A 25,100-nucleotide genomic window follows, 5' to 3' on the forward strand; every position below is an offset into this window, starting at 1 on the left:
CAGGCCGATCATTGAGTATAAAGTCCCCTTCAGTATGTACTCATCCAAACATGTGGCACAATTTGAGCTACCACAATGCTTTCTCACTAAAAAAATCAAGGACCTAAATCAAATAGGCTTCCACTTTGTGTAAAGCAAAGTACATCCCTTACTCTATTCAAGCATAATCTGGATGAGTGGATGGGAAGCTGCAAGCTCACCCCTGGATTGGCAGTTTGACTCCCTTATCTCTTATGGACAGGGGTAACATGAAAATGCCTACCTTTCCTTGGGTTATTTGTACTAATATTGTAAAAGGCTCTAGATTAGTGCTTAAAATACTAGGACTAGAAAGTTATTTTGGGATGTATGGCTAGGCTTCTGAAAATCTTCATGGATGATTAACTTAGTAAGTACTTATGAAACCTAAGAAGAATTTATCCAGCTGTGTAGATCACTTCAAGTAGATCTGTTTTCCTCCTTTCAGAACAGGCAGCAAAAAAAATTCTGCTCTAGGATTCCTTGCAAGTTGGCCTGGAAGACAGATACCTTTTTATTTTCATGGCTAGGAATGTTTCTGCATGCTTTTTCACCCTTCAACTGATGTTTAGGTTTCTTCTAAAGATCCAGAAGGGCTCACCAAAGATTGTGGTTTTTCACCCCCTTTTGGTCAGGCAGCAGTGCTTCTCTTTCATTTGAAATTTGCAGTGGGAAATCACCACAAACTTCCTCACAGATTGGACCAACTCATGCAAGTTAGGGGCTGTTTGATAAACCCCGACCTAAAAGCTCTTCAGTTGACTTACCTGTATGATAGAATTTTGATATCTTTTAGGCACTCTTTTCCTGAGGACCTGCAGCAGGTATTGAAGAAGACTGTTAAGGAGAAAATATCAGGACCTTTTTCAAGCCTGGCTGCCTCTGGGTCCTGATTATTTGCATGAGTTGCCCTCCTCTGGCCTTTCTGTTGAGGTTCATTTGTTGGCCATTTCTTGTCTGCTCTTGGATCCCCTTTTCTATCTGTCCTCAAGTCCAGCAGTTTTTGAAGAGGGTTTTACATGCATGTCTACCTAAAAAAAATGGGTAGCTCCTCCTTGAGATGAGATCTTAACTTTGTGCTTGAAAAGCTTGTATCTTTTTCCATTTGAACCAGCGCATCAGGCAGATTTGAGGTTCTTAACATGAGCGACTGTTTTACACACATTGCTTTAACTTCTGTTATGACAGTATCTGAGTTACAAGTTCTTAAGTTAAATCAACCCTACCTCATTTTCACCAAAGGCATGGTTTCTTTGTGTATTTAGCTGCCTTTTATGCCTAGAGTGGTCTCTGAGTTTACCTTGAGCCACTCTATCAAAATCTGTCTTTTTTCCTGAACCCCAAAGTAGAGGAGAAAAAATTATTCATACTCTGGATGTCCATAGGCAGCTTAGATACAGGACAACTATATCCTTCAGGACAGTCAATTACTTGTTTGTCTCCTGTGAAGGTAAGTGGAAAGGAAATCAGTGTCAAAACAGAGAATTTCTTGATGGTTGGCTCATTCTATTTCTTTTTGCTGTTGTCACCATAACAAACCACTTCGAAGCAAGTTTAGAGCCCATTCCACTAGGGTTTTGGCCTCTTCAGTGGCTTTCTGGAAAAGAGAGTCTACAAGTATGCTAGATGCAACATCATCCTATGTGCGTATCATTACAAAGCACTTTTTGAGGTCCAGAACAGGCTTTGCTAGGACCATTCTCCAGGGACTCCTGGATTCTTAATTGACTTTTTTCCTCCCTTTTTGATAAGCTGTGGTAATCTACCCAGATAGCTTAATCTATTTTTTTTTATTTCTCCAAATCTTTTGGGTTTCTAATACTATTATGTGAATGGACCCTATTCCTAAGTCAAAGTAGGATTAAAGGTCATTAAATTAGTATTGTTTCAATCTTTGATATCAGCCAAAAGTGCTCTTCGCAGCACCCGCAATGTGCCCAGTAATGGCTGCTCCTGCAATTCGTGCAGGGTTATATGGATTGGTAACGTATCTAAACACAATCGTAGATTCTTTTTTATAAGACCCGTTGCTCCTACTACTATTGGAACTATCTGGGTATCTTTCTTCCACATTGCTCTCATTTCTGCCTGCAGATCTTGATATTTTATGACTTTGTGTCTGTCTGTATACAAGACACTGTAGTCACTGGGTGTGGCAATTTCAATGATCAGTGCTACTTTTGTCTTCTTTTCTTGGACCACTGTATCCGGTTTTCTAGCATCTGTCTTTTGAACTGTTGGTAATGGGTGATCCCATGTGCTATAAACTTCATCATTTTCTATTTTCAATTTCATTTTCTACTTTCATCATTTCCACTTCAGTACCATAATGTTTGCACAATCCCCAGTGCAACAGTAGTGCCACATTATTATGCCTTTCAATATACAGTCCTTCTGCCATTAGTGTGTCACAACCAGCAACAAGGTGTGCAACTGTTTTCAGTTCGGCTTTACAAAACCTACATTTGTCTGTTTCTCCCACATGCTCAATGGACTTTGTAAATCAGCGTGTACGTAGCCCACTGTCTTGGGCTGTCAATATTAAGCTTTCATCTCTTAGTTTGAATTCGCCTCTCCTTAACTTTTCCTGCATTCGTTCCTGATCAACATGAGGTTCTTCCAGAAGTTTTCTATACTTGTAACTATATTTATGCTTTTTCCACATTTCTTGCCTTCTCATCTGGTCCTTCACCTTATATTATTTGTTTTGTTTTTTGGCACATTCAGTTGCTGCCAGATTTTTGTCTACTTCTAGTTTGATTTTCATTCCTGCCTGACGCCAATATGCTTCTGCTAAATTCAGCAGAAAAGTCATCTTAGATTTATTCTCCTCGTGTTTAAAACCTTTCACTAAGTTTGGGTCTTGTGAGGTCAGCAGATGTGTGGAGTCACACAATTGCAGATTTATACATGTAAACAATTTCAAGGAGGGTCATCCCTCCTTTGGAACGGGGAATATGTAATCTTGGTATACACTGATTTTCATAAATCATTTGGTGAGCATGAAGCATCCTTCTTGTTTTCTTATCTAATCTATCCAACATGTTTTAGGGACAGTCAGTCACTCCAAAACTGTAAATTAGGACAGGAAGAGCAAATTGGTTTATAGCTTGGATTTTGTTCCTAGATGTCAATGCTGTTTTCAGAATTAATTTAAGTCTTTTAAAGTATTCCTTACTAAGTTTTGTTCACATTTGTTCATTTGTTCATCCTTCATCAGTTCCAAAACATGTATACACTCCCTGTTGCTCAATTTCTTTTATATCACAGTCTTGCCCCAAACTGATGTTTTCCTGGTGCTGCAGTTTTCCTGCTTTAAAAGTTTGCACACTTATCAAGACCAAATGGCATTCTTATATCATCTGAAAAAGTTTTAACAACCTGCAACTGTTCTTTTAGTTCCTCATCTGATGAGCTGTACAATTTTAAATTGACAAAGAGAAGTCTTTACACTTTGTTGTTTTATAGGAGTCAAATTGTAGCCATGGCCTAAGCTGTTACATAAACAGCTTAATGGGTTAATGGCAAGGCAGAATAGCAATGGTGACAGAAGGTCACCACTGAATATCCCCCTTTGAATTTTTATCCCTGGGATAATAATCTGTCCTTTATCATGGCTTAACTGCAAAGTGGGCTGGCACTGTTTCATGGTCATTGTAATGTAGTCAGTCAGTGTAAGGTGTATCTTGTGCATTTTAAGCTCTCTTTTATCCATGAATGTTGGATAATATGAAATGCTTTTTTATAGTCAATCCATGCCATACTTAAATTCTTCCCCATTTTACAGTTCTCCAATATGACTTTATTTAACAACAAATGATCCTTTGTTCCATATGACTTTCTTGTATTGCCCTTTTGTTCTACTGCCATAATTGAGTTTTCTTCTAAATGACTATAAACCCTGTCAGCATCAATTCCTGTGTATAGTTTATATGACATCAGAAGGCAAGTTATTGGTCTATAATTTTTAGGGTGGCTTGCAATTTCACTCTTAAGTAATAGCATTGTTTTGCCTGTTGTTAGCCAGTTTGGTGTCTGTTTGGGGTGCGCATATAAATAGTTCTTACTCATGGCTAAATCTTCATGCAAAGATGTTAATACTTTTAACCAAAAGTTAGGTACTGCATCTGGGCTTGGGATTTTCCAGTTAGAGGCTTTTCTTAATTTTTTTCAATCTCTCTGGCTGTTACTTCATCCCATTTCAAATCCTGCACCTTCAAACTTCTTATTCCTTCTTTTACTTCTTCTGTCCACTTAACATCTTTATGTTCCACAGGATCTTCATAGATACTTCTCCACAATGTATCTATTTCCTCCTTTTTTGGTGGTCTTTCAGTTCCTTTTACCTTATTTCCTAATTCTCTACAAGACTTTTTTGGGTCATCAATAAATTGCTTATTTTGTACTTTTTCTTTATATTTACTTGTGTATCTTCTAAGTTTTTCCACCTGTGCTGAAATTTTGTTTATTTGCGATAGTGCATGGTAGATCCTGGTCTGTTCTAATACTGTGCATTGCTTTTATAACATCTGTCTTTCTTAGTATTTTTGTTGATCTATTCCCTCTTTTATAGTGTTCTAACAATGGCACTTCTCATCTTAATTGCTTTATCATTTTCTCTACTCAATACTTCCATGATGGTATTCGATTTCTCCCCTTCCTTTCCCTTACTACCCTGTGTTCTTGTGGTAGAACTTTATCAGTTATTAATTTAGCAGCACAGTACTGTATCTTGTTTACTTCTGTTATATCGCATGGATCTCTATGGACAGTCCTAATTACTACATTCATTCGTTTTATCAAACTTATGACGTTTTGGGTTTTATTGACCTTCTGCAGTCTATTTCTCTCATTGATCGTAATATATCTATCCATGTCTATTAAATCAAGCAACTCCTCTCTTAGCTCATTGTCTTCCAAACTGAGGGCACATCCCTTGTTTTCCATTTCCTGCGGGTATTCTATAGAAAGTTCTATAGAATCTTCCTGTGGCACCTTCTCTTCAGTTTCATCCTGTGCCATCCGTTGCTCTGTCATATGGGAACTCACTGGCCTATCACTCCTCAACATTAACTGCATCAGAGTTTCCACAGTTTCCTGTTCATATCCTTGCTGTCTAGCTTCAAGCGAACGTTTATACTGGTTTCCTGTGGAAGGCTTCAAAATATCTGGATATGGCACCTGACCAGTTGCTTCCTGTTCCACTGGTTTCCCCTTAATTTGGATATCCATTGCTCTGTCCTTTTGTTGTGCTTTCTGCATTCAATTTTCTACACTGAATCCTTCAGTTTAGTTACTCCGTAACCTCAGTTTCTGTTTCTTTAACTTCTCCATTACTAATCTCATTTTCTACTTTTCGTCCTTGTCTTCTTATTTTTTGTATTATGTCTGGATACCTTTGCCTGTATTTCTCTTTAATTTGGTGCTGCTCTTTTTGTATTGGTTAATTTTGCTTTCTCCTTTCCATAAATATTACACCATATTACATCTCTTTTTCTTTTCCATGTCCATATTTCTTCTTCAGATGTCTCCTGATCTTCCTGTTTCTCCTTACTCTGGGGGCTCAGCCCATCATGCTGTGATGTAACTTGTGTTAGACCTTCTACACCAAATTATTCACTTTGCAGGCGCTCTATAACTTCAACTTCTATTTTTTAACTTCTACTTTACTAATCTTCTTTTCTATGTTCCATCTTTGATATATTTTTTTTTTATTGTGTAATTTTCCATATCCAGATTCCTTTGCCTGTATTTCTCTTCAAATGTCTTTGGGGCTGCCTTCTTTATATTGATTTAATTTGGCTTTCTCCTTTGCATAAATATTGCACCATATCAAATCTCTTTCTTTCCCATGTCCATATTTCTTTTTTATACTTTTCAAATATCTGTAGGTTTTGTTTATTTTTTCGCACTTCCTCAGATGTTTCATTTTCCAAACAGGTCAAAGTTTCTTGATCTATATACTGTTTTTCACAAATCTGTTCTATTAATGAAAGCAAATTTTCATTTGAAGCTTCTAGCAATTTTTCTTGCGGAAGTTTTTCTTTCCTCTAATTTCTCTTAATCATTTTGTGTCTAGAAATTCTTGGCTTTTTGCATAATAGTAACAATACATAATTTCTTTCTTATCCTCAATAGTCCACTCTGTCGTCTTTATGGCTCTTCTTTGGCCTATCAGTTTTTGTGATTTTTGTGGACTGCTACTTTCTTCTACAACTGGGGGGGGGGGGGCATCTTCCCCCCCTGGGTCTGGCCCCATTGTAGAAATGTTTCTGTATTTGAGGATTTTACACAGTCATTTTTTCCAGTCCTGGCACCAGTGCGCCAACCAGGATTGGTCACTTTTTTATCCTGGGTCTTGTGCACCCAGCTATCTCTCTTAATTTTTGAACTACTACTGTCCATGGTATATGCTATATAAATACAGTCTATATATCTGCAAACCAAGACCTAGTAACTGTTTACAAACCTAAATCTAAAACAGGCTGCAAATTATACAGCTATAACCCCTCTATTTCGTGGAACAAACTCCCACTAGAAATGAGAAACCTTACCCCAAACAATTTAAGCTAGCTACTAAAGACTACTTCATAAAACACTGGACCTGCCACTGCTTGCACCCTCCCTGGTTGTAACCAACCAACACAGTCCTGTTTTACTGATGTTCTTTGTCTTTCACTGTTGCAGTCATCACACTTGGGTTACCTGCCTGCAATTAGCAGAGACTTAGTATTTCTGCGTCAGTTGCTGTCGCTCCAGGACTGACGTCAGGTCATCAGGGGTATAAAAACAGGCAGCCGATCCCATTACACACCGTCTTTCTTGCCGAGGAGCCCAAAGAAGAAGCAGTTTGCACGAGTGCCGGTCTGCCATTACCTGAGTTTTCGTTTCCAAATTGAATCATCCTGAAGTCTTCTAAAGCTAAGTACCCCATTGGGGATCCTTTTTTCATGCTCTAACCGATGTCAGAAAAAGTTAACAATTGTCTCGCCTGTGGAAAGCAAACACCACGCCAAGATTTCCATTCTTACTGCGTCACCTGTTTAGGCCCAGACCACAGCGTTCCTCACTGTCTGTTTTGTGCTTTGTTTAATGGCCGAACTATTTGTTGTCGGGCCCTTATTGTCGCGAAAAAATGTAAGGATAAAGACAGAAACAGACCGCACAGGTCCAAAACTGCTGATGACACTTCTGTTAAGCTAGTCGCCAGTTCGCCGGTACTCAGTGAGGTGCTTTCGCAGCCCCTGATGCCCGCTTTGATGGATTTGCAGGCCACTACTGAGACCCGTTCGGAGTCCAGTATGCCATGAGACTCTTCTTTGACTACGGAACAACCTGCAGACGTCTCTACCTTGAATGGGTCTGGAGCCGCTGTGCAGGCACCGGCTTCTGAGGAAGTTCTTTGCATTACCGATATTCGACACAAACCGACTATTTCTTTTGCGTCTTCAGTTCTGTCTAAAACTATAGTTTCTAAGGCCAAGCGTACGAGCTATGCCTAAAAAAAATGACCCAGTCTCAAGCACCTGCTTACTTGCCACAATCTCAAATGTTTAAAATGGCAGAAGACCTGATCATGCTGATTAGGGGAAGCCAGCCTTCCCCTGCTAAGAGAAAAAAAAACTATCCCCAGCAGCTTTAACTGACCAAGAGTCTGATGAGACTGAGGTTTCTGAATATGAAGACTTGCCTTTATCTGCTTATGAGGATTCAGATGCAGAGGAATCCATTCCCTCTGCTTCCCCTCCAGAGGATTTTTCTTTTAGTGAAACCCTACATACTTTAAGAGAGCATTTCCACTGGGAATGCCAGGATTATCCTCAGTCCAAACAGAGACTCAGAGAATTTTTAGATTTGCCACAGCATAGACCTTGGCTATCCCTCCAATTCTGGATGTTGTGGATGATGTCTTTATGGAATCCAGCCTAACTCCTGATACTTTAGCCCCTGCTCCAAGGAAACAGACAGGTACTACAGAGTCCCTGATGCTCACAAATTTATTTTCGAAAATCCTACTGCTGACCCAGAGGTCATTTCCCAAGGGCCTAAAGTTTTAAAAGCAACTACAGCTAAGAATCCCACCCCTTCGGACAGGGATTCCCGAACTTTAGACAGATTGGGTAAAAAAATATACACCTTTGCAACTTTCACCATTAGGGCATTGAATTGCCAGTTTCACATGCTGAAATACCAGCAACATATTATGGAACTTATTAAGCAAAAATTATCTACCTTTACAGACTGTGCAGAAAATAAAGAATTACAGGAGCTTATGCATTCTGCAAGCCAAGTCAGCAAACATACCTTGCAATGTGGGTTTGACACCCTAGAAGCATCTTGCAGGGCAGCAGTCACTGGTTCTGTACTGAGAAGACATGCTTGGCGTAAGGAACAGACCTTGCCAGACCATGTCAAATCAAAATTACTATATGCTCCTTTGAATAAGGACAATTTGTTTGGCACCAAAGCAGAAGAGGTTCTAAAAAAGATGGAAGAAAAAACTAAGTCTGTGCAGATGGTCAAAGATTTTTTTGCAGGTGTAGTTTGTTTTTTGACAGCCTCCAAGATTCAGTAGGCATTGCCCCCCCCCTCAAGGCCATCTCAAACTAGACCCAGGGGAAACAGACCCCCCAGATTAGTGTCAGGATATGCAGAGATCTAAGCAATAGAGTACCTTCACTTCTAAAACAGGGAGTGCTAAGCCACCCCCTTACAGAAAGAATTCACAATGACTTCTCAACTCCACTCCTCACCCCGTGCCCCTAGGAGGAAAACTTGCCCACCATGCAAAAAAACTGGACCTCCATCACCAAAGACTGATGGGTCCACAACATTGTATCCCAGGGATACAAATTTTACTTCCACACACTGCCGACCCCAAAAGGGTTCCGAGACCTTCCTCTAAAGTAGTGGGCAGAGGCACAAAACCAAGTTCAATCCCTGCTCTCCATAAGGGCAATTCAACCTGTTTCTGAAGAACAGATAGGTCAAGGGTTTTATTCCAGACTTTTCCTGGCACCCAGAAAAGAGGGCACTTTGCACCCAATCCTAGATCTTTCCATAGTAAACACCTTCCTGGTGGTACCAAAATTCAAAATGCTCACCCTTCAGCAGCTTCTTCCTATGATCTCCAAAGATGCCTGGTTAGCCACCCTATACCTAGAAGAAGCCTATCTGCACATCCCTATCAGGGAATCATGCAGGAAACATCTACAGTTCAGGGCAGGATCTATGCATTATCTGTTCTCTGCACTTCCCTTTGGCTTATCCACTGCTCCCAGAGTCTTCACAAAATGCCTGGCTCCAGCCATTGCCTATTGCAGATGGAGAAAGATTCAAATATACCCTTAGTTGGACGATTGCCTGATACAGGAAGACAGTCAGGAAAAGCTGTTGCAGCACCTGACATTTGTAAAGAACCTTCTAACCTCACTGGGGTACACCATCAACGAAAAGAAATCAAAACTAGTCCCCAGTCAAAAGATTGAATTCCAGGGAGCAAGCTTGGACACAGCATCCCAGATGGCATTCCTTACTCCAGAAAAACAAGCCTAACAGGCTACTTTGCTCAAATGGCCACCAGAACCCAGCTATCCACAAGGAAAATCCTGCAGGCTCTAGGGTTCATGGCCTCTTGCATTCTACTAATCCCATATGCCAGACTGCATATGAGGAAATTTCAATGGTACTTAAAAAGTCTTTGGTGCCAACATTCTCAGGACCTGGAAACCATTATACCTATGATACCTTGTGTAAGGACAGAGTTTCTTTGGAGGGCAGCAGCATGCAACCACAACAAGGGACTTCCCTTTACACAACCCCATGCCACCCAGACCCTAACCACAGATGCATCAGACTATGCCTGGGGGGGCACATCTGGACGACAAGTGCATTCAGGGTCACTGGAGCCCAAGTAAAATGTATCTGCACATCAACCAAAAAGAGGTGCTAGCTATTCAGCATGCTCTGACAGCTTTCAGATCCCTAATCTCACCAGATCAGAACCCCTGCTAATAAAAGCAGGCAACACCACAGTTATGTAGTACATCAACAAACAGTGGGGAACCCACTCTTACCCACTCTGCAGGCTGCCATGACCCTGTGGAACATGGCCTTGGACATGCATATTCATCTGCAAGCTCAATTCCTGCCAGGTAAACAAAACTCTCTGGTAGACGACTTGAGCAGAAATCTCCTAGACCCACATGAGTGGCAATTAGACCCCAGCTCTTTCAGCCTTTTAACCCAGAAATGGGGGACCTCGGAGGTTGACCTTTTTGCCACCCCCCCCCTACAATCACCAGATCAGCAAATTCTGTACCAGGACACCTCACAGCAGGGCCTGGAAAGTGGATGCCCTATCCTTCCAGTGGGTAAACCTCTCAATCTATGCTTTTTCCTCTCTGCCTCTTCTTACAGCAGTATTACTTGAGATAAGACAGGACAGACCAAAGGCAATCCTGATTGCCCCAGACTGACCATGCCAGCACTGGTACCCACTACTGCGCATCCTGTCACCAATGCCACCTACCCCAGATCCCAACCTTCCTCACTTAGCAGGAGTGGCACATCTTTCATCCCCAACTGCAAATCCTGAACCTTGCAGCCTGGCTTATTCCTTGAATTCTCCCCCTATGACCAGCCTAAGCAAGCAGGTGCTGGATGTCATTATTGAAGCCAGAAGACCCAGTACAAGGAAATCCTATGCTGATAAGTGGAAAACGTACTGTTCCTGGATTCACTCTAAAGGAGCAGACACAGCACTGCCCTCCTTACCTCTAATCGTGGATTACCTAGCAGATCTACTCCACAGAGGCCTATCCTTCTCTTTCATTAAGATCCATGGCTCTGCCATCTCAGCTCATTACAACACTGAGCCACCTCTCTTCTCTCACCCTTTAATCAAACAGTTCCTGAGACGGGCCAACAACTTAAGGTCACCAAGGAGAGCCCCCACCCCTGCTTGGGACCTTATCTTTGTACTGGAAAAGCTCATGGCCCCCCCCCCTTGAGTCTACAGCATCAGCAGCGTTAAAATTCCTCTGTTGGAAAACAGCCTTGCTTCTGGCTATCACTTCAGCTAGAAGAGTGTATGAGCTACAAGCACTTATGGCTGTGGAACCCTTCATTATTTTTCATGCTGACAGGGTCTTCCTCAGGACTAACCCTACTTTTATGCCTAAAGTGGTGTCCAGTGTAGTTTTCAACCAATCTGTCCATTTGCCAACCTTCTTTCCTAATCCTCAAAATAAAGGTGAAAGGATCCTGCACTCTTTAGACGTGCACATACAGCTCAGATTCTACCTTGATTGGACTAAGCCCTTCAGGAAATCCGACCAGTTACTAGTCAGTTTTGCACCAGAGGCAGAGGGCAAGGCCATGTCTAAACAAACAATTTCCAAATAAATAGCACACTGTATCCATTTCTGTTACAAACACCATGGGAAACCACCCCCTCAGGGGGTCAGAACGCATTCCACTAGAGCAACCCCTACCTCTACAGCATTCCTCAGGGGTGTCCCTACCAGGGACATTCTGGAAGCTGCTACCTGGAGTTCTGTTCACACCTTCACCAAGTATTACCACGTGCCTATCTTTTCCAAATCCAGGGTGGGTTTTGCAACAGCAGTCCTGCAGGGCATACTAGCCAGGCCCAACTCTTCTTGACTGCCTCCACCCATTCTTCAGCTTTTGGGAATCAACCCAAGTATGATGACTGCAACAGTGAAACACGAAGAACATAGTACAGTTGTGTACACTTACCATAAATGTAGATGTCTGAGTATATTCACTGTTGCAGTCCTGGTTTCCCACCCTCCAGCCCCCTTGTCTCTCTCTCCTTCTCTATCTCTATTACTCACCCTTTTCAGGGCTATTGGTATTTCCTTTTTACTGGTGGTGTTTTTTCCACCATAACTTAGCTCCCCATTTGGGGGGCTCCTGACATTTGGGGCAAGAAAAACTAATGTAATGGCGTTGGCTGCCTGTTTTTATACCCCTGACGACCTGACTGCAGTCTTGGATCGACAGCAACCGACGGAGAAATACTAAGTCTCTGGTATTCAGGCCAACTGAGGGCTACCTGCAGGCAGGTAATCCAAGTGTGATTACTGCAGTAGTGAATACAGTCGAACATCTACATTTATGGTAAGTGTACACAACTGTACTTTATGTACCATTCCATCTATGTAACTTCTAAAACTTTTCTTATAATCTGCTTTTACTTTAGGTTAGCAAAAAAAAAAAAAAAACATTTTTGTTTCTCATGCTGTAACTACTAAAGGGCGGCCACGGTGGTGCAGCGGTTAGCGTTGCCGCCTCACAGCAAGAGGTTCTCTGGTTCGATTCTCAGCTGGGGTGCCTTCTGTGCGGAGTCTGCATGTCCTCCCTGTGGTCGCGTGGGTTTCCTCTTACATCCCAAAGACATGCAGTAGGTGAACTGGACACACTAAATTGGCCCTAGGTGTGAGTGTGTGCGTGTGTGTGCCTTCTGTGGAAAGTTGGGCGCTGGGCTGGCAACTCGACACCGTAAAACTCCACTGCCAGTCATGAGTGGACAGATGATCCGCTGTGACGGCCCCTAACCGGGGAAAAAGCCGAATGAAGAAGAAGATGCTGTAACTACTAACATGCGGTTGTTTATTGTATAACTTTGTAACTGTTGATGTTAGAATTTTAACTTATTGAATATCTCTTTAGTAATTTTGTATGTTCTGGAACTTTTCTTCCCGGACCTCCGCTGAAAAAGGGCTTTGGCTCAGTCAGACACTCTCATGAAGGTAGTCACCAAGACTTGAGGATGAATTCCAATTTCAGCACTACTACTCACCTTTGCTTTCTGACTTTTCATCTCTTCATTCAAACCCTTAGCTTAGTCTACTGCAACAGTGATCTAATGTTGAACATAGTACAGTTGTGAAGGCAAGCTTACCATAACAATAGACCCTTGCTCAGCAAGTCTGATGGAATTCTTGGCTTTGAATAGCAGAGTCTTCTGTTTGCATTAAGGGGGCATTGGTGACCTCTGCTGTGAAGAAAACTTCTCTCCAGTTGAGCAATCTTTGTAATTGCTACCCTATATGTAACCTTTCATTAATTGGAAAGGTCATTGAGGCTATTTATTCACAGCTTGTCAGTTTTACAGGAATATGACCCATTTCCATTTGTTTTTCTCAGTAGATATAATACAGACCCCTTACTCAGATCATGCGTGATCTCTTCAATATTAGATATAGTGGACCATAAAATCTCTCTTGATCCACTACAGAGTACCTCTGGGGTACTTACAAGTACTGTTCAAGATTGGTTTGCTTCTTACCTGATGTACCCACTGGCTGTTTCAGACATTTAGTAGTTTGCTCAGTTGCAGTCATCTCCAGTTCCCTTCATGGTTTTAATTTTGGGTCCAGTTTTGTTTTCCATACACATGCTCCAATTAAGGGAACTTATTGAGGATGAGCTTACACTATCACTGTTGTTCAGATGATGCACAGCTTTGCTTCTCTTTCCTTCAGGACATTGTCCTTTTTGGATCCACTTTGCAAGGACTTGAAATGCATCTATAATTGGATGGGTTTACTGTCACCTTGCTGAAAAGCGACCTGTCCAAGATGATGGTCATGGCTGCTCATGCCAACGTAAGGATTTCACACTGTCTGGTGTAATGCCCATCATCATTTATCGTAGTAATATCTGAGCTTGATTGAGAAGGTGAGAAATATTGGCGTGGTTATTGATAGTCTACTGACATTAAAGGAGCAGGTGTTTTCTGCTGTCAGACCATCTTATTTTCCACTTGAGAAACCTTATCTACTTCATTAGACACTCTATATAAGCCCTCTGTGTAGTTGTGTATGTACTGGTTACATGCTGGTTGCGCTATTGCAACCCATTATTCCTAAGGCCACCAGTCACAGAACTTACTTGGTTGCAATGGGTATAAATTTCCGCAGCCCAGTTACTTGCCGGTACTATCAACATATTAATCCTGTTCTTTGGATTTTGCACTGTTTACTTGTTCATTCACATATTACTTTCAAGGCTTTTGTTCAATGTATTTGGCCCTAAACAGTATGTGTCCCCTTTTGTGAAAGAGCTTCTGTCCCCATACAGTCCTAGTCATTCTATATATTCCTCATCACTGGAGTTGTTAAAGGTTCCTGAAGTGCCTTTGGAAACCTTGAGAATCAATTATTTTTGTTAAGCAAGCCTCTTATCTCTGGATCCTTGTCCCCCATTGAGTGAGTGAAAAGAATCCCCCATGTTAGATCATTTTAAATGGTTCCTTAAGAAAGATGCACTTTCTTTTTTTATTTATTTTTATTTTATTTTACATTTGTTAACCGGGAAATTCCTACTGGACCAGGTCCATTTTCAGCAGAGGCCCAGGGAGAAAAGCTCCAGCATCAAGTTATACAAATACAGTATATCCAGCATAATACACAAAACAGGTTACATCATGTATGCTGAGCATAGTAATATAACAAGAAATTAATAAAATACTCCAGGTAAAAGAAGATATAGAACATAGGTAAAAGACAGTCAGTTACAGTACATCCAGCATAATACACAAAACAGGTTTTATCATGTATGCTGTATGTATTCACATTATTTTTTGCCACCTGATGGTTGTGATAATTTTGAGTTGTATATTTGTGGCAGTACAGTGCCCTCTATGAACTCTTACTTACCCTCAATCTATTTCTGTCATCGTTAAATTTAACAGCACAGGTCAGAGTCACAGACAGACAGATGTCATAGCACCTTGCGGACGGTACCAGGCTTAATCTCTGAAAGATATACCTCAAGTGTCAGTATAACATTTTATATGTCACAGCTTACAAAGATTTGTGCTCTAGGGGCATCATCACCCCTCCAAGTTAGTGCTACTTCTAGACCTGCTTGCACACCTAGCCTAGCTACACGTTTGAGCTGTAGTCTACATCAGAGCTAAAACGAACAGCCTTCTGGCCCCCAGCATATCACTCTGTCATAATCTTCAAAGACAGGCAAGCTGGCAAAGCCCTCTTCATTCCTTTCTCCTGCACCTACACCAGCTTCAGCAGACGTCTGAGTCATTATTTGGACTCACGTCATTTGAGCTGTAGTCGACACCTTGTCTTCCCTGAAGAGCTCTTTTCTTTCAGCAAGGAAAATGCCAGGCATGGTGATTCAAACTCAACACCTGTCTGTCAAAGGCTCTTGTTGATCCAGCAGGACTGACACTGGCTTGGTATGCTGGAGCTCTTTGGTTCATTTCCCAAATGAGGGCTAAAATTATCCATTCACTTCTGTGATTCTAACAGTGCCTAAGCAGAAGACTGTGTGCGTGTTTACAGTGTGAACTTAAGTCTAAAAAGATCTGCTAGAATCACAGTAAAAGCAGCAAAATCAGACTATCTCCTTCAAAAGCAAGTCATGTTGCTTAGTAATCCAAAATTGTAAAGTGCTTAAACCAAAATATTACAGTCCTTAAGTTATCTGGTGCTTGAAACCATTCCACAACAACACGTCTTTAAGCACATTACTCAGTGAACTTCTTCCCCAAGCAGTCATCCCAGACTCTGAGAATATCTTCATGTCACCACCAAAATGATGTTGATCTGTTTCATTTCTGTTTGAAATCAAATTTGAGCAAAATCAGTCTCTATGCTCCTTCTCTGTACCTCATTGAGCACCATCCTTTCTTTCTTGAGTATCAGTTGGCTTCTCAAAAAGCTCATCTCTTTATATCTGCACCCCTCTTCTATATATACAGTCTGTTACTTGTGTCATTGTACATTTCTAACTGTACAAACAGCATTGATTGCATCCATTATCAAATGCACCAAACCCCACAAACTTTGGATCCCTTTTTAAATTACCACCTTTAGTGAATGTAATACTGAATAGATTGTTAAAGCTGACCTCTTCTGCACCAAATTGTTTGAGATGGCTGCAGTAGCATAACTGCTTTATACAGTGCCACTGTTGCTGTACTTGCAAATATGGATGGTGTCCTCCTGACTGTAGCAGTTTTGTTGACCTAAAAAGGAGCTATTGATTTCATTTATCACGACCTGCTTAATCCAGAGCTGTCTTAAACTACCCTTGTCAGAAGGACCCTTCTGTGGTGTAACAGTTAACAGTCACTACATCTTTTATTGTCAAATATAGTGACCCCCTTTGTCAGTTACTTATTACTTCTGCAGGAGCTCCTTTTGGAACCATACTAGGTGCCATTCAGTTCTCACTATTAATGTGTAGACCCATGTTTTATACAACTCTAACCTCATTCTCTTTGCAGATACATACTTGATACTAGCATTAGGCAACATCTACAGAAGTATTTAGTCAGTTCTTAGCTTGGATATCCATAATGTATTTAATTGGTTCAAGAATCAAATAACCAACCCCTTGGGTTTCCACATTCCCCATTTTCAGTGGCGGCTTGTGGCATTGGACTGCAGTCCCCCCAGCTGTGAAAAGAAAAAAAAAAAAAAGAGACAAAATTTAAAAAATAAAAATGTGTACTTGTATTATACTACTGCTGTTGTAGTATACTGCAGTCCGACTGATTCGCTGAACTCCCGAAACCCGGAACTAAAGTGTGTATGCTCGGCTAGTTCTGGGTTAAAAAAAATATATATTTTATGTAAATCTGGACTGTTGTAAAGCAGTCCAGATTAAGAAGAGAAAGGCATCAGTTTGATGCCCAGAAGTCTATGCCATTTGTTGTTGTTGTTTGTCTTTTCAGCTTTTCCCAGTTAGGGGTCGCCACAGTCCGCTAATGATTGGCAGTAGATTTTTATGGTGCCGAGTTGCCAGCCCGACGCCCAGCCTTCAGCAAAGGCATGCCCATTCACGCATGTCTTTCAGAGACCACTCGACCATGGGGAGGACATGCAGACTCCACACAGAAGGCACTCCAGCCGAGAATCGGACAGGGGAACCTCTTGCTGTGAGGCAACAACACTACCGCTGTACCACAGCAGCTTATTTGTAACTACATAGAATTGGAAGGGGACTGGACTACCACGTCCACAGTCACATACGTGACATGGACGGCTGGATGGCTACTGATTGGTTCTTGCTCTCTTCCCACACTTTGTGTGAGAGCAAGAAACAGTCCGCACTCAGTAGCAGTACTTACTCTCTTCCCACACTTTGTGTGAGAGCAAGAAACAGTCCGCACTCAGTAGTAGTACTTACTTTGGTCTTGCATTGCATTATGGAGGTCGTAAGACAAGTTTGTGCATTCGTACATCACATCACTGACAGTAATTAAGCCGAGAGCTGAGAGACTGAGTGTTTTTTTTTACTCTTCAGGTTCTTCATAGGTATGCATAATACATTTCTTGAATTCTAATGTTTTTTTTTTATTAATAAAAAAATTGTGAGCCAACTAGCCAAATAATAAATAATAGACATTAAAGCACTGTGATAGTGTGAACTGCTGCAACTGATAGCACTACGCTCCTATGCAATTCTTTGGGATCAAAAAAGCCAATTATGGTGCAATATCAACATAACCCGCCCACGTGTAACCGACACAAATGGTATATTTACTAATTTTATTTTTAATTAAAGCATTTATCTGCACAAGAAATATATAAGAATTGTTTGGTTTTAATATTAGAGATTTCCTGTTTTTGGTCCATTAAGTTACATAGTCATAATTGTGTTTCTAATCACTGTGGAGTTTTCACAATTGTTTGTGTCTTGCTCTGGTTAGCCTTACAGTTAATGCTAATGGGTTTCCTAAGGATTAACATAACCACCTTCTTAAAACATTAGCTGAGAAAGCTGTTCGGTATCACTATCATTGTAGATGTACATCAGCATTTGACATCCCCACCCCTACTCCCACCCCTAGGCTGGAGCCAGACCTAGACCTGTAATTGCAGATTTCCTTAGCATAACTAAATCAGTGAAGGTGAAGGACATATGGCCACTGTTTTAGTTAAGGAAAAAAATTACCCAGTTTTGGAGTTTGCCTTAGAAATAATAATTAGAAAAGAGTCTGTTGTATTGATCAGTCAAGCCATGCATAAGTGGATGTCACAGTTTTATGACACAGCCTGCCACATGCATTAGTTCCACTCTGATTTTGCTTGTTTTCAGAATTACATAAATAATTCCTTTCTGAAACGTCTTAGTATGAAGTTGAATAATATGATATTAAAGAATCATAGACTCATGTGAGACTTGAACCCATGATTGTATGCATGTTTCTTGATCCATACTACCAGCTGTCAGTTATGTTTGTATTTGCAGTGGTCATATTTCTCCATGTTTTACTGATTCCTGAATTAGCTGATTTCCTGTGTGTGCTCTGTCTGCTCAGTTTAGTCACGTCTTTCTCAAGAAATGCAGTGAGTTTTTATTAAAAAAAAAAAAATGTTCTTTGCTTATTGATAAAAATTATGTTGACAGGGCTGTCATCTTGTCTCAGACATAGTGGCCTTGTCCGGGACAGTGCAACAATCTGCAAGACACAGAGTACTGCAAAATATGATTGGGGTAATGTCCCATTATTTGGGCACTCCAGAAAAATGGGAGGGGGGGGGTTACTGTAATGGCGTTAAAGGTAGGACCTTGTTTTCTCTACTTAGCCTCTTGGTTCTTTTCCTAAGATATACTGTGAGGTGTTTGTACCGTCAATATAATATGATGTTTAGTTACCAGCTGCACTTAATTTCCTTCTCTGCACTCTGGTAACTAAATACAATATTTCTGTATTTACGTACGTACCTATGCATATATGATTGCATATTTATTTATTTTTGTTGACTCAGGTAACCCTGCTGGGCCTTTTCTAGTGTCAGTAGGAACAAAGAGAAATGGGACATTAAATAATGTTTTAAATAAACTTTGCTAAACATGAAGAGAATACTTGAGTAAGTAGTGGTTTTATTTCAAAAATGTACATGCTTTTATTTTTTAAATATCAGTAGCTTTTATTTCTTAAATATCAGTAGTTCACATCTGAGTCTTTCAGTAGTCATATTTTTATTTGGGTATTGGGAAAAGGTGCATCAGACGATGCTATGTGTTTCTACTGTCAAGAAGCTGTTGGTAGTGCTGTGATCAAACAGTAAATCCATAGTATGTGTTGAAAGGTGATGTGGTATTGCAAGAGGAGCAGTATGTTGGCAGAGAAAAGTGTGCTTTACATATTTTTTCAAATTGTAAGATGAAGTATAATCTTTAAATTTCATATCATTGTATAGCAATATTTTTTGTGTATCTTATTGCAATCAAAATATTAAAGAGAAAGGTGTGAAGGCTGCCAGCCTAGCTAGGTAGAATTTTGTAAATAATTATATACCATTGTAGATATTAATATAATCCACAGGCTTGTTTTCTTTCAAATGTAGGAAAACTAAATGTAAAGAAAACTTGTTATTTTCTGAGCTTCAAAAATGTAACCACAGTACACCCTGCTGGAAGAAGGCTGATAAAGTAAAGCATTTTATGACTGTTTGATCTGAAGCTTGGAGTCAAAATGTCTGGACTAGTCAATTCTTTCCATTGTCTTTGGAATGTATTTTTTGATACTGTACTCCTAGCCTTCAAGTCTTGGTTAACACTACTAATTGGATAATAGTAATATCACACAGTAAGATTGGGCATCCTATGGTAAGGGCCTTTATAGTAGCTGATAAGGATAGGTGGTGGCAGGTGGTACTACTGTATAGTCTGGGCAGAAAGGGGACATAGCCAGAGAACCTGTGCCAGCCTTCCCCAGGAGTGTCTGTGTTTGTATATAATTCAAATCTCAAAGTGTGTGTGTGTGTGTGTGTGTGTGTGTGTGTGTGTGTGTGTGTGAGTCAGCTATTTGGGCAGGGACACAAAGCACTGGTTGGACAGAGAGGGTGCTGAGGTTTTGGCTTGCCTACTCAGCTGAAATCTTAACCTTATAGCTGTGCCAGTGGGGAGTGTTATTGGGGATCTGAAAAGAAAGGGAGAAACCAGCCCCAGACTGATTGTGATCTCTGTGTGCTCTTAAGGGAAACTGTACTTTACTGTGTGTGTACTTGTTATCCTTCCCAATGTGCACGCCGTCACTGGTGTTAAATTGTACTTTACTGTGTGTGTACTTGTTATCCTTCCCAATGTGCACGCCCCTCACTGGTGTTAAATTGTACATTACTGTGTGTGCACTTGTTATCCTTCCAATGTGCACGCCCCTCACTACTGTGTGTGTACTTGTTATCCTTCCCAATGTGCACGCCCCTCACTGGTGTTAAATTGTACTTTACTGTGTGTGTACTTGTTATCCTTCCCAATGTGCACGCCCCTCACTGGTGTTAAATTGTACTTTACTGTGTGTGTACTTGTTATCCTTCCCAATGTGCACGCCCCTCACTGGTGTTAAATTGTACTTTACTGTGTGTGTACTTGTTATCCTTCCCAATGTGCACGCCCCTCACTGGTGTTAAATTGTACTTTACTGTGTGTGTACTTGTTATCCTTCCCAATGTGCACCCTCCTCACTGGTGTTAAATTGTACTTTACTGTGTGTGCACTTGTTATCCTTCCAATGTGCATGCCCCTCACTGGTGTTAAATTGTACTTTACTGTGTGTGTACTTGTTATCCTTCCCAATGTGCACAGCCCTCACTGGTGTTAAATTGTACTTTACTGTGTGTGTACTTGTTATCCTTCCCAATGTAGACGCCCCTCACTGGTGTTAAATTGTACTTTACTGTGTGTGTACTTGTTATCCTTCCCAATGTGCACACCCCTCACTGGTGTTAAATTGTACTTTACTGTGTGTGCACTTGTTATCCTTCCCAATGTAGACGCCCCTCACTGGTGTTAGTGGTGAGCATTGAGGCTCTTTGCTTACTGACCCAGGGTATGGGAGTCACAAAAGGGAATAGAAAATTCAGTTCTCTACATACAGTATGTAGAAAAAGGTGCTGCCAAATTTTGAATTTGCATGCTCCAGATACATTCAGTGTGAGAAGATTTATTACAAAAACAGATTTTTTTTTCCAAACACATTTACTGAATTATTACATAGGCAAATTTACATTCATATAAAAGTAATCACACTATAATTAACATAACACACATTTTACTTCATATATATATATATATTGCTATATATCATATAACCTAAGCAACATTACATAAATTATTCAATTCCATTTTTTTTAACAAAAAACTTGTTTATTAAAGCATCACTTACTACATAGACAATCATATGTTTATATAAATTAAAACAAACCACACCAAACACAATCCTAATTGCAAGCATTTTACATCACAAACTCTACTGACACACTTTTACTCCTCTAGAATATGAAGATATATACAGATTAGACAACTCAAAACATGGTTGCATTCCATTTAGTAAAAACGGCAGAAGCCAGATAGAACATGAAAGTATGTTCTGTTTGCCTTCTGCTGTTTTTACTTTTGACTTGTTTTATTGAAGCCAGTAATTGCTCCTTTCTAGTTTTAGTTTTGCATTCTATTTAGCTTTGCAAAACCTAGCTTGGTTACTGGATTGCTTGTATCCACCACTGATTCCTGTAATGCAAGCTAAATGTAAATGTGACGAGCATACCTCTCAACCTCTTAGTGCAAGAAATCTGGACAAAGCCTGACAAAGGCCCAAAAATAGGGACATATTTTAAATATTGATTTTATAAGCATAGAAAGTTGCTAGAGTAACAAGGTTTGTTTTAATATGTATTTTCTGAAGGATTTGAAGACTGCAACCTACATGCTTGTCATTATTTACTGACTTAAATCCTTAGATCATCCCAATGATTTGTCAGAGATCCACAAAATTTATGGGGAACAGACCAAAAATATGAGCCAAAATCCAGAAAATTTGCGAAAATCTGGACAGTTGAGAGGTATGGACAAGGTATCCAGATTTTAGCTGATTCTTACTTACAATGTGGTAAAATATAATGGAAAAGGTTAGGGATATATGTGGGCCTACCATGTTTTAGAAGCTGGTCAGGTAAGCTTGTCCGAGATTGTAAGATGCAAGTAAGCTTTAATAAGCATACTGTTAAAGAATTACCAACATTGAAAGCCTTTTTGTTGCTGCCATGCAGAGAATATTTACATAACTAGATAACCTATAAGCCTTAGGTATTGAAATACATATGACAGTATTTGTAATAAAGGACAGGATTACAGTATTTTAGAAGCTCATTACATTTGTTGGAGACTTGCAATCATCTTTGCAGGCTTTACCCGTAAACTAAACAGAATGCCAATCTATCATGTATGGTCCATAACCTGTGCAGTAATCCTTTAAGCAATTTATCTTGAACTTGTTTCTTGTTTGCTGTTCATTTTTTACTTTGATCATGTTTTCCCTATGAAACAAGTAGATAGTTGTTGTCAGGCAGCACGTCTTTTTTGGATAAGAAACATTTTTACAAGTGGGAGTATCACAGAGGTTACTACTTTCACCATGTTACTTGGCACTTTTATAAAGCTGAATATAAATTATAATTAGAACTGCAGTGCAAGGAGAAGTGGTTTGAGTTGAGTGCTGCTTGTTGTTCTTATACTTGATTTTGACTGGCATTCCAGTAAGTAATTTATTTTTTCATGCCTCACCACCTTTTTATTTATATCTAGATATTAAGTCAGCTGTCATGTAGTCAATGCATTGAAATTTTTTTTTTCTTCTACACTTCATTTTGTCTTCTTTGAACTTTCATAATGACAGTTTGGCACCCAGGGCAGCATATTTAAAGTTCCAGTTTTTGTGGTTTTCAGCATAGGTCCACCCCTTTCTAGTTGACCACACCCCTTCCCATTGGCCCAACCCATATAGCTGTCTCCTGCAGCCCCCCTTTGATTTGAAGTCACCAGTCACCACTGCCCATTTTGCACATTTTAAAATACCTCGGGATCATTTGTTTGATTAGATCATCGAGGCCGAGTTCATTGGATGACAGTTTGTAGAGTTCTGCTTGCTGAGTTTTTTTTTTTTGAGGTCACAGCATCTTTTCCCCACAGGGTCTAGTGATGTTGTAGTTAATGTCTAATAAGCAGGGGTGCATGGAGAGTTTTCCTTCTTAGTGTGTTGGGCTGAGGTCCCCTTTGTCACACTTTTTGTACAGATTTTTTTTTTTTTTTTTTTTTTTTTTATCTTTTCAGCAGGCTGGTTCACTCAGTCTTAAAGGAAAAAGGCTGCAGTTAGAAACTTAATTATACCATGGGTATAGTTTGAAAATGAAATTGATGACATTTTCTCTCTGACAACATTGAACACATATATATCGAAAAACAGCCTAAATTACATAAACATTTGAAAATGAGTCTCAGTCAGCTGAAGTACTGTTACACTTTCTTACTGAAATCCATAACCAAGGGTAATGGATGACAAAAAAAAAGATTGTCTAGGCATCTTAATAATTTGATCTGACAGTGTAGATAAGCTAAGTAAGTAAATAAATAAAAAATGGGTTTGACATTGTGGGCTACATTTGACGGAGCTTAGGGATTACACTGCTGACCTTGCAGATTCTCTTTTTTAACTTTGTCCTGTTACTGTTTCTGCAGCTGTGGTTTCCCCTTTTCAGACCCTGTTGTTCTGACACACTTTTGCTTCTCTCTTACCTCCTAGCCCTTTTCCCCTCTGTTCTTTTCATTATAATCATTGCCTGTGGTTCTCCTTTCTCCCTCTTTCTTTATTCTGCTGTCATTAGTAGCTGTTACAGAAGCTTCCTTTCTAATTTGAGTGCTAACTTTTATAGCACTAGTCTTTGCTGTAATCATATGTACCCACTACAGTGCCTCCAGACTGTATTTGTCATTGATTGATCATTATCCAAAAGTGTCAAGATGTCTTGTACACGTATGAGGATACACAGAGGTATCTGCGTGCCCAGGTTGGTAACAGCTTATCATTCAACATAAAAACAGAGCAACCGTGAAACTTTCCTGTTAGCAACGGGGTTGTTTAAAAAAGAGAGAGATAAACAGCACATTTCATGAAGTCATTTGTATAATCACAATATGTTATGTTAGTCTGTGGATGAATCTACTTTTATGCATTCTTTATTTTTCAGCCCGTTTGGGCATTACCGCCATGAAAAGTCTTGCTGGTTGTGATATAATGCAGTATTAAATAGTAACACAATGATACAAGGTATCATAACATTGTTACAGTTAAAAGCTGTTAATGAAGTATAGAGCTCCAGTATGTAGACAAGTGTTGCTTAAAATGGGTGTGAAGATTCTGATGTTTGTTTTTATTTAGAAAATTAATGCAGGCAATGTTTTATGTGCTATGTCTGTAAAAAGTTAGGAAACTTCTAACAGAGCAATGATCCAGATGGTTTTGTTTTTATAGTTCAGCTTGCCTTTCCGGTAGTCGTGATCCAGTCTTTTTGATTTAAATGGTTCCCACTGATATCTTGGATAACTTATCTTGAAGTTCTGTGACTATAGAGTTAGTTATGATGGATAAGAAGTGTGCGGGAAGCGTCCCTTCATCTTCATGAAGGGTGTGCAGTGCTTGACCCTTGCATAAAAAGTTGGTTGGAATCCATTTGATTGAACTCATTGGAAGTGGCTCACTTAAAGGTGAGTTAGTTAAATGTATCACAGCTGAGCCACAAGGCTACTTGTAGTGTACAAGTCAGTACTAAACTAAAACAAGTAAAATGTTGAAATGCATATGTTGTGCAGAAAACGTTATGGCACCTTCTGTAAAATCAACAGTCTCATCTGTGGATTGGTGACTTTATTAGTGATTTCTAGTCATACTTGAATTTTTCCAGTGTGTCCATTTTGTATACCTTGCTTATCTGAGCACACGTTGTAAAGATATCATTGCTTTATTATTACCTTTATAGAGAGTTTTTCAAGCACCATTAATAAGTGAAAGTGTAGCTGTGTATTGGAGTAGCATTATTTGGAAAATGTGTCTGCGTGCGCGCATGCGTTCTCCCAGATGGTGTTAGAGTGCAATGAGATTCAGAGAACCAGCAGGTTTCAGCCATATTAAGAAAAGTTGACACTGCATGTAAGAACCTCTAAGTTGATTCACCTGAGACATTATGGCACATTATTAAAAGATTTATATTTTAGATGTTAAGGTGGTCATGCAACAA

At 40.0% G+C, this 25,100-nt stretch overlaps 1 protein-coding gene across 6 annotated transcripts in view; it reads left to right on the plus strand.

Annotated features, from left to right (window-relative positions):
• The window catches only part of ST7 (suppression of tumorigenicity 7), a 1,957,536-nt gene that overhangs the window by 1,451,095 nt on the left and 481,341 nt on the right, over nt 1-25,100 (plus strand). The window lies entirely within an intron of this gene.

This window comes from Protopterus annectens, chromosome 11.part0 (assembly GCF_019279795.1).
Source record: "Protopterus annectens isolate FY-2018-M chromosome 11.part0, PAN1.0, whole genome shotgun sequence".
NCBI classification, from domain to species: Eukaryota; Metazoa; Chordata; order Ceratodontiformes; family Protopteridae; genus Protopterus; species Protopterus annectens.